This window comes from Gorilla gorilla, chromosome 13 (genome assembly GCF_029281585.2).
Source record: "Gorilla gorilla gorilla isolate KB3781 chromosome 13, NHGRI_mGorGor1-v2.1_pri, whole genome shotgun sequence".
NCBI classification, from domain to species: domain Eukaryota; kingdom Metazoa; phylum Chordata; class Mammalia; order Primates; family Hominidae; genus Gorilla; species Gorilla gorilla.
Genome location: NC_073237.2, coordinates 29,491,054 through 29,504,179, shown reverse-complemented (window position 1 = coordinate 29,504,179; position 13,126 = coordinate 29,491,054). Strand labels below are relative to the sequence as shown.

The following is a 13,126-nucleotide window of genomic DNA, read 5'->3' as shown; positions in this document are numbered from 1 at the left end:
TGGTTTTGATGTCTTGATCATGGTTGTCATTTCTCCTATTAACTCTCTGAAGACATCATGTATATACAGATATATAGGTAAATATATATAGCTTATATAGAAGTATACGTAGTTTTATGTATGTGTAATTATATGTCTCATATATAAGCCATTGTTTACAGTTGTCCTTCAGTATCCATAGGGGGAGTTCCAAGGACCCCCACTGATACCAAAATCTTGAATGGTCAAGTCCCTTATATAAAATGGTATAGTATTTACATGTAACCTGTGCACATTCTCCCATATGCTTTATTTTTTTAATTTATTTTTTTGAGATGGAGTTTTGCTCTGTTGCCCAGGCTGGAGTGCAGTGGCAGTCTAACTGTATTTTTTAGTTTATTATTTTTTATTGCTTTTTTTACTGGTTTTTTTTTCTTGTTTTTTTTTCGCTTGAATATTTTTGATCCACTGTTGGTAGAACCCAGGGATATGGAGGGCCTACTGTGTATATGTATATAATGTTTATATATATGTATGTACATATATATATACATTTTTAATACATTTTACTTTTCCTGCATGGACTGTTTTCTTCACGTTGAGTTGTATTTTAAGTGTTTCATGGTAAACTTTCCCGAGATGTTTGCTAATGTTAATCTGCTTAATAGTTTTTTTTTAAATTGAGGTGTATGTACATACAATAAAATGTGTATATCTTGGCTGGGCATGGTGGCTCACGCCTGTGATCCCAGAACTTTGGGAGGCTGAGACAGGTGGATTATGGATTCTTAATTTACTACAGTTTAGTTTATGTTAGTTGGTTTTATTACTTCCCAGGAAATGCAAGAACCATACATTTAGCTTTTTACCTCCTTCTTGTCCTTTGCCCTATTGATGGTATATTTTCTTATAAACCTCTAAAGCAACAGTATTATTGTTTTACATAGTTGCTATGGTCTGGCCAGTCGTGGTGGTTCACGCCTGTAATTCCAGCACTTCGGGAGGCCGAGGTGGGTGGATCACCTGAGATGAAGAGTTCGAGACCAGCTGGCCAACATGGAGAAACCTGGTCTATACTAAAAATACAAAAACTAGCCGAGCATGGTGGAGCGCACCTGTAATCCCAGCTACTCGGGAGGATAAGGCAGGAGAATTGCTTGAACCTGGGAGATGGAGGTTGCAGTGAGCTGAGATCGACACACTGTACTCCAACCTAGGCAACAGAGCGAGGCACTGTCTCAAAAAAAAAAAAAAAAAAGTTGCTGTGGTCTGAATGTGTATCCCCAAAAGACATATGTTGAAACATAATCCCCAATGTGATAGTATAAGGAGGTCTGGCTTTTGGGAGGTGATTACGTCGTGAGGGCTCTGGCTTCATGAATGAAATTAGTGTTTGTGTTTTTGTTTTTGTTTTGAGACGGAGTTTCACTCTTGTTGCCCAGACTGGACTGCGATGGCAGGGTCTCTGCTCACTGCACCCTCTGCCTCCCGGGTTCAAGCAATTCTCCTGCCTCAGCCTCCCAGGTAGCTGAGATAACAGGCTCCTGCCACCACACCTGGCTAATTTTTGTATTTTTAGTAGAGATGGAGTTTCGCCATGATGGCCAGGCTGGTCTCGAACTCCTGACCTCAGGTGATCCACCTGCCTCAGCCTTCCAAAGTGCTGGGATTACAGGTGTGAGCCACCGTGCTGGGCCTGAGATTAGTGTTCTTATGACAGAGGCCCCAGAGAGCTAGCTAGTCCTTTTCACTACTTGAGAATGCAGCAAGAAGGCATCGTATATGAAGAATGGGCCCTTACTAGACTCCAGATTTGTTGGTGTCTTGGTCTTCCCGGTCTCCAGAACTGTGAGAAATAAATTACTGTTGTTTAAGCTAGGAGTGGTGGCTCATGCCTATAATCCTAGCACTTTGGGAGGCTGAGGTGGAAAGATTGCTTGAGATCAGGAGTTTAAGACCAGCCTGGGCAACACAGCAAGATTCTGTCTCTACAAAAAAATCTAATAAGTTAGCCAAGTGTGGTGGTCCACCTGTAATATTAGCTACTTGGGAGGCTGAGGTTGGAGGATTGCTTGAGCACAGAAGTTTGAGGCTGCAGTGAGCTATGATTGTGCCATTGTACTCCAATCTGGGTGACAGAGTGAGACCCTGACTCTTAAAAAAAAAAAATTCTGTTGTTTATAAGCCACCCAGTTTATGACTTTTGGTATAGCAGCTTGAATGAACTAAGTAGGTATGTTTTCTAAGTTACTTTTAATATTTGTATGTAAAATTAGCAGAAAACGTCTCTTTCACAAACATACAGATAGTGCTTTTTCCCCCTTTTTTCTTTTTTTAAAAAATAAGGCGAATATCCATATCCCCAGTTCAAGAAACAGAACTTTTCAGCCATCCAGGAGCCATCCATGTGTTCCATTTCAGTTGTAACTCACCTCCCAAAAAAGAAAAATAACCACTACTTCACTCTCTCTCAGTCATTTCCTTTTCTTTTATAGTTTTATCACCGTGTACATTCTTAGACATTATATTTTATTTAGTGTTATGATGTCTTTTAAACCACAGTTTATGCCTCTATCCCTTTTTCTTCCTTAGTTTTTATGTTGAAGAACCCAGGGAGAGTTAACCAAAGTTTGAATTTTACTGATTGTACACTCATGTTGCATCTTTCTTCATTCCTTGTATATTTTGCAAATTGGTTACTGAACTCAGAGACTTGGTCAGACTCTGGTTCGGTCTCTTTAGCAATACTGTAGGCAGTGTTGTGTTCTTTCATGGGGAGGCAGAAGTCTGCTTTTCTCTTTTTTTTTAATCATGTCCGCAGTTGTTGGGCTCAGTGCCCAGATCCATTAATTTATCAATGGTTTAAAAATAGTGACATTCTAATTGTGTGGGTTTTTTTAAAATTTTTTGTTGGAATACTTTTATTAAGAGATGCTTCTGCTTACCTGCTGTTCAGTTATCCAGTGGCACAGTTATATAGGAAAGGTAGGATATATACTTGATTCTTTGCCTTTATTTATTCTTTTTCAAAATAGTGACTTAGTTCCCTATTATTCTCTAAGAGAACCAGCTATTTAATTTAATTTAATTAATTAATTTTTTTGAGATGGAGTTTCACTCTTTCACCCAGGCTGGAGTGAAGTGGGGCCATCGCAACTCACTGCAACCTCTGCCCCCCTGGGTTCAAGCAGTTCTCCTGCCTTAACCTCTCGAGTAGCTGGGATTTTAAGCACCTGCCACCATGCCTAATTTTTTTTTTTTTTTTTTTTTTTTTGAGACGAAGTCTTGCTTTATCCCCCAGGCTGGTGTGCAGTGGTGCAATCTCGGCTCCTTGCAACCTCCGCCTCCCGGGTTCAAGCAGTTCTCTGCCCCAGCCTCCCCAGTAGCTGGAATTACAGGCGCCTACCACCACAACTGGCTAATTTTTGTATTTTTAGTAGAGACGGGGTTTCACCATCTTGGCCAGGCTGGTCTTGAACTCCTGACCTCGTGATCCACCTGCCTCGGCTTCCCAAAGCGCTGGGATTACAGGCGTGAGCCACCGCGCCCAGCCACACCTGACTAATTTTTGTATTTTTAGTAGAGACAGAGTTTCGCCATGTTGGCCAAGCTGGTCTCAAACTCCTGACCTCAGGTGATCCACCAGCTTAGACCTCCCGAAGTGTTAGGATTACAGGCATGAGCTACCATGCCCGGCCAGAAAGAGCTATTTAGAAAAATCATTATCACGCCTGTAATCCTAGCACTTCAGGAGGCCGAGGTGGGCAGATCACCTGACGTCAGTAGTTTGAGACCAGCCTGGCCAACGTGGTGAAACTCCAACTCTACTCAAAATAAAAAAATTAGCCAGGCATGGTGGCGCATGCCTGTAATCCCAGGTACTCAGGAGGCTGAGGCAGGAGAATCGCTTGAACCTAGGATGCGGAGGTTGCAGTGAGCTGAGATCGCGCCAGTGCACTCTAGCCTGGGTGACAGAGTGAAACTCCATCTCAAAAAAAAAAAAATCATTATAAACTAGTGGATTTAAACATAAGGGTTGGGCTTTAATCAATGGCAGTTAATATTGTTGACTCTTTTTTAAAATAATTTTTTTGTTTTGGAGACGGAGTTTCACTCTTGTCACCCAGGCTGGAGTGCAATGACACGATCTCGGGTCACTGCAACCTCTGCCTCCCGGGTTCGAGCTATTCTGATTCAGCCTCCTGAGTAGCTGGGATTACAGGCGTGTGCCACCATGCCTGGCTAATTTTTGTATTATTAGTAGAGACGGAGTTTCACCATGTTGGCCAGGCTGGTCTCGAACTCCTGACCTCAGGTGATCCACCTGCCTCGGCCTCCCAAAGTGCTGGGATTACGGGCGTGAGCCACCGCGCCCAGCCTTATGTCTTTGGCCAGTTGGAGCCTCTTCAAGTTGACTCCTGAATGACTTGGTCTACTTCTTGTAGTTTTCCTAGCATCTTTGCTATCTGATATGACCAGGTGTTGCAGACTTATCTTTTACAGTTTCTACCCCAGATTTATAACCTATTATTTCTCCAACAAGCCCTGGTTTTAGTGGCAGAGGTATTTAGGGCGCCTAATATGGACCTTAGAGATTATTGCTGCTGTGAGTTGTCATTGTTTCTAGGACAGAGTTATGGGTGATATATATGTATATGTGTATATCTGTACACATACTTTTTTATAAAACTTAACCACTTCTGTATTATAATACATCGGTGTATATTTTTCCATGTTAAAAATTCTGGTTCTCAAGGATAGGGAATAATCAACTAGAATATCCTCATTATTAATTACTCGCTTGTTTTCTCGTATATTACACAGTAGTCTCAGAATAGCAATACTAATAATACCATAACCAATGTGATTGCTGAGAATAGTTGCATAAATTGTTTCATGTATGCTGTCCTCATCACCCCCCCCACATCATCATATCTGTATTATATCTATCTTGTCAGATTATTCATTACATGCAATATTCTCTTTCAACCTTAATTTGTTTTTATTCTGTAAGTAATTATATAGTTCGGTGGCTGGCATTCTTTTTCTGTAAAAGGCCAGGTAAGCAGATGTTTTAATTTTTGCAGGCCCGGAGGCAAAATTAAAGATACTGTATTTAGGCTGGGCAAAGTGGCTCATACTTGTAATCCCAGCACTTTGGAAGGCCGAGGTCAGAGGATCACTTGAGCCCAGGAATTCTCCACCAACCTGAGTGACATAGTGAGACCTTGTTTCCACAAAAATAAAAAAAAATTAGCTGGGCATGGTGGTGCACGCCTGTAGTCCCAGATACGCGGAAGGCTGAGGTAGGAGGATCACCTGAGCCTGGGAGGTTGCGGCTGCAGTGAGCCTTATGGCACTGCACTCCAGCCTGGGTGACAGATTTATATTACAAGAGAGAAGATAAATTTCCACCAATTTGTATTGACAAAATTCAAATAAAAAAATCGAAATTTTTTTTTTGGTAATGCAGGTCTCATTAAGAATTGAATTAATTTTGGAGGGATGGATAATTGCATCACTTAATAAGGTTATTGTTTTCATTAAAATGGATTGCTCATGTTGATCTTGAATGAGATTTCCTCTTTGAAAATGTCTTCATACAGATTGGTACTGCTAAATGCAGATACTAGTACATGGGCATATGATTTTCATTGTGATATTTATTGCTTGGGAGGGAGTATATAGAATTCTGTTAGATTCTTCTCTTGATATTTGCTTTTTAGCATGCCATTATAGTGTAGATTAATCACTTCCAATTAAAGAGTACGTGGAAGCGCTACAATTGCACAGTTAACTGGATTTTGATGTATATAAATTTCCTTTTGTACTTGGCTGAAGGTCTGAAAAACACTGCTGAAGCTGTAATTTGAGCTCAGGAAATATATTCTAGCCACATGCCATGACACATGCCTGTAGTTCCAGCTACTTGGAAGGCTGAAGTGGGAGGATGGCTTGAGCCCAGGCTGTGATCGTGCTACTGCACGGCAGCCTGAGTGACAGTTGTGAGACCGTGTTTACAAAAAAAAAAAAAAAAAAAAAAGCAGACCACTTTTTTTTTTTTTTTTTTTTTTTAGACAGAGTCTTGCTCTGTCGCCCAGGCTGGAGTGCAGTGGCACGATCTTGGCTCACTGCAACCTCCACCTCCCGGGGGTGAAGCGATTCTTCTGCCTCAGCCTCCCAAATAGCTGGGATTACAGACACGCTCCATCCCGCCCAGCTAATTTTTGTATTTTTAGTAGAGATGGGGTTTCACCATGTTGGCCAGGCTGGTCTCGAACTCCTAACCTCAGGTGGTTTGCCCACCTTGGCCTCGCAAAGTGCTGGGATTACAGGTGTGAGCCACCATGCCCAGGCAAGCAGACCTCTTTAAAAAAAAAATCACTCAACTTACTTCATTAGTAGTAATGCAGCAAGTAGAAAAAAAGGAAAATATATTCATAGCAAATTTGTCTGGAAATGGAGGTTTTACTTCTTGTTTTAACTTTTTTGTTTTTTTTTTTGAGATGGAGTCTGGCTATGTCTCCCAGGCTAGAGGGAAGTGGCATGATCTCAGCTCACTGCAACCTCCGCCTCCTGGGTTCGAGCGATCCTCCTGGATTCGAGCGATCCTCCTGCCTCAGCCCCCCTAGTAGCTGGGATTATAGGCTCGCGCCACCACACCTGGCTAATTTTAGTATTTTTGGTAGAGATGGGGTTTCATCATGTTGTCCAGGCTGATCTTGAACTCCTGACCTCAAATGATCTGCCTTGGCCTCCCAGAGTGCTGGGATTACAGGCGTGAGACACCGCGCCCAGCCTACTTCTTGTTTTAACTTTTGTTTAAGACAGGAAGTTTATAGAGATGTTTGACATTACTTATAATTCAGACAACCTTTGTTTTCATCCAAATATTTTGGGTTTTACCACTGCATAAGTTTTGTACATAAGTGCTATTTGTCATATAATTTTAGTTTAAACATCTATTAAGAGGTATTATCAACCTTGCAGTAAAAAAGCTGATTTCCAAGGCCATTTAGTATTCTATAATGATAGTTGAGGTTACTTCTTCAGAAAAATTTGTCTTGATCCCAAGCTCAAAAAATTGCAGTTAAAACATCACTGCCATCAGTACCTGCTGACGAATAATACAGTGAGTAGCCATAAGCTTGAAACACTTTATTACGTTTTATATTTTCATAAGTTTTATTAATTTGTCCAATTAATAAGCCTTTTTCTGTTCCACACACACATATATATAAGTATTTTTGAGAGAGTTTCACTCTTGTCGCCCAGGCTGGAGTGCAGTGGCGCGATCTCCGCTGACTGCAACCTTTGCCTCCCGGGTTCAAGCGATTCTTCTGCCTCAGCCTCCCCAGTAGCTGGGATTACAGGTGTGTGCCACCATGCCCGGCTGATTTTGTATTTTCAGTAGAGACAGGTCTTCACCATGTTGGTCAGGCTGGTCTCGAACTCCTGACTTCAGATGATCCGCCCGACTTGGCCTCCCAAAGTGCTGGGATTACAGGCGTGAGCCACCACGCCTGGCTGTCCCACATCTATTTTTTTTTTTTTTTTTTTACCATCAGTTGTAATGTTTCTTTAGCAGATTCCATTTCAGGTTGAACTGAATTAGTGTTTATTCAAGTTTGAAGATATTCTTGGTGGTGTTGTTCCAAACATTCATTAGAGAGGCTAATTATTCAGTCACTTCGAAGTCTGTATTGACTGCTCAAATAAACAACTGAGCTGTATCAGTAACATATGTTGACTCCTCTAGAGCCAAGGAAAACCACTCGAAATCATTTGCCTTTTTTTTTCTTTTTCTGAGACAGTCTTGCTCTGTGGCCCAGGCTGGAGTGTAGTGGTGTGATCTTGGCTCACTGCAACTTCCACCTCCCGGGTTCAAGCGATTCTCTTGCCTCACCCTCCGGAGTAGCTGGGATTACAGGCATGTGCCACCACGCCTGGATAATTTTTTTGTATTGTTAGTAGAGACGGGGTTTCACCATGTTGGTCAGGCTGGTCTTGAACTCCTGACCTCAAATGATCCGCCTGCCTCGGCCTTCCAAAGTGCTGAGATTATAGGTGTGAGCCACCAAGCCCTGCCTTCATTGCCTTGTTTTTTAATCAACTGTTGATGTTGCTTACAGTATCCTTAGCTTGCTGAGCAACTGTTCTCACCAAAAAGCTAATAATCTTATTTCCTCTGGACACATTCCTTTTTTTCTTTTTTGTTTTTGAGACGGAGTTTCACTCTTGTCGCCCAGGCTGGAGTGCAGTGGCACAATCTTTTTTTTTTTTTTTTTTAGACAGAGTCTTGCTCTGTCACCCAGGCTGGAGTGCAGTGGCACGATCTTGGCTCACTGCAAGCTCTGCCTCCCGGGTTCACGCCATTCTCCTGCCTCAGCCTCCCGAGTAGCTGTGACTACAGGTGCCCGCCACCACACCCGGCTCATTTTTTCTATTTTTTTAGTAGAGACGGGGTTTCACTGTGTTAGCCAGAATGATCTTGATCTCCTGACCTCGTGATCTGCCCACCTCGGCCTCCCAAAGTGCTGGGATTATAGGCGTGAGCCACCGCACCTGGCCTGGCCTGGATACATTTCTTTGACTAGTATAATCAAACATGATTTAATGAAGTAATCATTAGTAAGTGGTTCTTGATAGGTTAACAAATGAGCCATCCACCTAATTTAGTTGCTGTTTTATTTTCATTATTTTATGAAGAAATTCTACTGTGATAAGATACTTCATTTAGAATTTTCTAGGCCGGGTACAGTAGCTCACGCCTGTAATCCCAGCACTTTGGGAGGCTGAGTCGGGCAGATCACCTGAGGTCAGGAGTTCGAGACCAGCCTGGCCAACATGGCGAAACTCTGTCTCTACTAAAAATACAAAAATTGGCTGGGCGCGGTGGCTCACACCTGTAGTTCCAGCACTTTGGGAGGCCGAGGTGGGCGGATCACGAGGTCAGGAGATCAAGACCATGGTGAAACCCCGTCTCTACTGAAAATACAAAAAATTAGCCAGGCGAGGTGGCGGGTACCTGTAGTTCCAGCTACTTGGGAGGCTGAGGCAGGAAAATGGCGTGAACTCAGGAGGTGGAGCTTGCGGTGAGCCAAGATCACGCCACTGCCCTCCAGCCTGGGTGACAGCAAGACTCCGTCTCAAAAAAAAAAAATACAAAAATTAGCCAGGTGTGGTGGCACGAGCCTGTAATCCCACCTTCTTGGGAGGCTCAGGCAGGGGAATCACTTGAACCCAGGAAGCAGAGGTTGCTCTGGGCCAAGATTGCACCACTGCACTCTAGCCTAGGTAACAGCGAAACTCCATCTCAAAAATAAAATATTCTAATTTTTTGCTACTATTTTCCCGTGAGTTAGGTACTGTTGTGTGATGAGTGTAATTTGGTAATGTCTATGAATAGTGTATTTTTTTTAGGTTAGTTACATTGTCATTGCATAATAAAGACAATGCTTTGTCATCTAATTTGACAAAACATTCCTTGTGCCTAAAAGTATGACATTTCAAGTCCACTTTTGTCTCTCTCTCTCTTTTTTGATTTTAATATGATGGGTTAAGCAATGACAATAAAAAATAAAATATCCCAGTACAGCATTATGTGTGGCTCTCAAAACATTGTCAAATATAGCTACTATATCACTGTAATTTTGTAGTATATCATGCAGCAGTGTGAAGTGATGAGAACACCACATATGGTCTCTTGCAACTGCTAAACTCTGCCATTGTAGCATTAAAGCAGCCACAGATGAGTTATAAATGAATGAGTATGGTTGTTTTCCAATAAAACTTCATTTATTGAGTTTTATATAGTTTGTATGTGTCACAAATATTATTCTTTTGATTTTAACCACATATTTTCCTTAACAGTGTTTCTCATTTCTTCCTGAAGTGGTACTTTTATCTGAGAGATTTTCCTTCAGCTTAGTGAACTTTTAATAATTTTTATAGTGCAGATCTGCTGTCAACAACCCGTCTCAGTTTTTATTTGCCTGAAAACATCTTTATTTTGCTTTTTTTTTTTTTTGAAGGTTTTTTTTTTCTGGATATAGAATTATAGGCTGGGTTTTTTTCACCCTTTCAGTACTATGAAGTTTTCATTTTATTGTTTTCTGGCTTTATTTATTTATTTGAGACAGAGTATCACTCTGTTGCCTAGTCTGAAGTGCAGTGGCATGATCTTGGCTCACTGCAACCCCTGCCACCCGAATTCAGGCGATTTTCCTTCTCTGCCTCCCGAGTAGCTGGGATTACAGGCATGCGCCACCATGCCCAGCTAATTTTTGTATTTTTAGTGGAGGTGGGGTTTCAGCATGTTGGCCAGGCTGATCTTGAACTCTGGCCTCAAGTGATCTCCTGCTTCAGCCTCCCAAAGTGCTGGGATTAGAGGCGTGTGCCACTGCGCCCGGCCCTGGCTTGCTTAATTTCTTTTAGTAATGCTATTTATTGCTGCATTTAAAGTAATGTCTTTTTTCCTTTGGCTGCTCTTAATATTTACTCTTTGTGTTTGTTTCCAACAGTTTAACTTTGATGTGCATGGGTGTGGTTTTCTTTCCTGCCTTTGGTTCACTGAGCTTCTTTATCTTTCATTAGTTTTAGAAAATTCATAGCCATTATCTCTTCAAATATTGCTGCTTCATTTTCTCTCTCCTCTTCATTAACCTACGTATAGTAGAATTTTTGACTATGTTCTGTGTGTCTCCAACACTGTGTTCTGTCCTTTTTGCCCTTGTTTTCTGTGCTTCAGTTTGGATTTGACCTGAAATTTTTTTTTTTTTTTTTTTTTTGAGACGGAGTTTTGCTCTTGTTGCCCAGGCTGGAGTGCAATGACGTGATCTTGGCTCACTGCAACTCTGCCTCCTGTGTTTAATCCATTCTGCTACTGCAGCCTCCCAAGTAGCTGGGATTACAGGCATGTGCCACCACACTCGGCTAGTTTTTTCTGTATTTTTAGTAGAGACAGGGTTTCACCATGTTGGTCAGGCTGTTCTCAAACTCCTGACCTCAGGTGATCCACCCGCCTCTGACTCCCAAAGTGCTGGGATTACATGCAGGAGCCACTGCGCCTGGCCTGTTGACCTGAATTTAAGTTAACTAATTCTGTTTTATACTGTCTATCCAATGAGTTACAGATTCTAGGTACTGTATTTCAGGTTTAAATTTTTAAAATAGTTTCCAGTATTCTGTTAAAATTCATTCCAAAAAGTCATTTCATAAATTCATTTTGTGCAATTTTTTCTTCTATTTTCTTTTAACATACTAATCATAGTCATTTTAAAGTCCACGTTTGCCAGCTCCAATATCTGAATCATCTGTGGATTTGTTTCTGTACTTTTTTCTCCTCTTATCAGTCATTCTCCCTCTTTCCATACTTCTTAATTTTTTAAATTGTATACAGACTTTGCATACAAAAGAATCCTAGAGACTAAGATGATATCTTTCTCCCTCTTTCCTTTGCTAGGTAGATAGGATGTGGGGCTGTTCACCTCAAATCGGTCAAGGATTGATTTAGGTTGGGGCTGGGTTACAGTTTTCAAAAGACTTAGTATATCACCTCAGTTTCAAAAGACTACAGAAGATTGAATTCTGTCCTCTAGCTCTGACACCATACAGCTATAAAATCTTTTTTTTTTTCTTTTTTTAATGGAGTCTTGCTGTTGTAGCCTGGGCTGGAGTGCAATGGCGTGATCTCGGCTCGCTGCAACCTCCGCCTCCCAGGTTCTAGCAATTCTCCTGCCTCAGCCTCCCGAATAGCTGAGGTTGTTATAGGTGCCTGCCACCACGCCTGGCAGATTTTTGTATTTTTCGTAGAGACAGGTTTCACCAGGTTGACCAGGCTGGTCTCGAGCTCTTGACCTCAGGTGATCCAACCACCTTGGCCTCCCAAAGTGCTGGGATTACATGCATGAGCTACCACACCCGCCGAGTCTAATCTTAAAATGAGAAAGTTGTTTAATTTATCAGAGAACTACAAAGATAATAATAACTCCTGTTTAGGCCGGGTGCCGTGGCTCACGCCTGTAATCCCAGTACTTTGGGAGGCCGAGGAGGGCGGATCACCTGAGTTTGGGAGTTCGAGACCAGCCTGACCAACATGGAGAAGCCTTGTTTCTACCAAAAATACAAAAATTAGCCGGGCGTGGTGGTGCATGCCTGTAATCCCAGCTACTCGGGAGGCTGAGACAGGAGAATCTCTTGAACCTGGGAGGCGGAGGTTGCGGTGAGCTGAGATCTCGCCATTGCACTCCAGCCTGGGCAACAAGAGCAAAACTTCGTCTCAAAAAGATAAATAAATAAACTCCTGTTTATTGAGTGATTAATATGTGCACTGCTCTGTGCTGAGTAGGGAAATATCCTTATCTTTTTGTGTGTGTAGGTGTGTATATACACAAACATATATATGTATACCGAATATTTAAAGAAATATCTGTTATATATAGGTATATATAAAGAGATATGTAAGTAATATCAAACAACCATTAGTTACTTAGCTGTGTGACCGTGTGTAAGTTTCTTAAATTCTTTGTATTCATTTTCCTTATTTGTAATACAGGTTTGATGATAATAACTGCCTCATAGGGTTGTTTTAAGAATCAAGAGCATGGATGGACGCCTGTAATCCCAGCACTTTGGGAGGCTGAGGCAGGCAGGGTGCTTGAGCTCAGGAGTTCAAGACCAGCCTGGACAACATGGTGAAACCTCATCTCTACTTAAAAAAAAAAAAAAAGTCAGGCGGTGTGGTGGCATGTGCTGCTAGTTCCAGCTGCCTAGGAGGCTGACATGGGAGGGTGACTTGAGCCCAAGAGGTGGAGGTTGCAGTGAGCCGAGCCAAGATCTTACTACTGCGCTCCAGCCTGGGCAACAGAACCAGACCCCCTCTTTGTATTTCTTACACCAACCCAATGAGACAAGTACCACTGACCCAATTCTATATGTATAGGAAACTGAGGTTCACAGGGAGCTGTCCAAGGTTTCAGTGATTAGTTTACATTCCTGGTTCTGCAGCCTATGCAAGTTTGTCTGCCTATATCTATATTTTTTCCTGCCTCCAAAGCAGGTGACACTTGGATATTTACACAGAAATTTGTCAGACAGTTGTTTGGTAAGAGGACCAGAGAAACACTTGCACTGGGCTGGAGTCTGT

At 41.9% G+C, this 13,126-nt stretch overlaps 1 protein-coding gene across 6 annotated transcripts in view; it reads left to right on the top strand.

Annotated features, from left to right (window-relative positions):
• Nucleotides 1-13,126, top strand: part of LOC101142783 (ankyrin repeat domain-containing protein 18A) — a 125,426-nt gene that overhangs the window by 20,122 nt on the left and 92,178 nt on the right. The window lies entirely within an intron of this gene.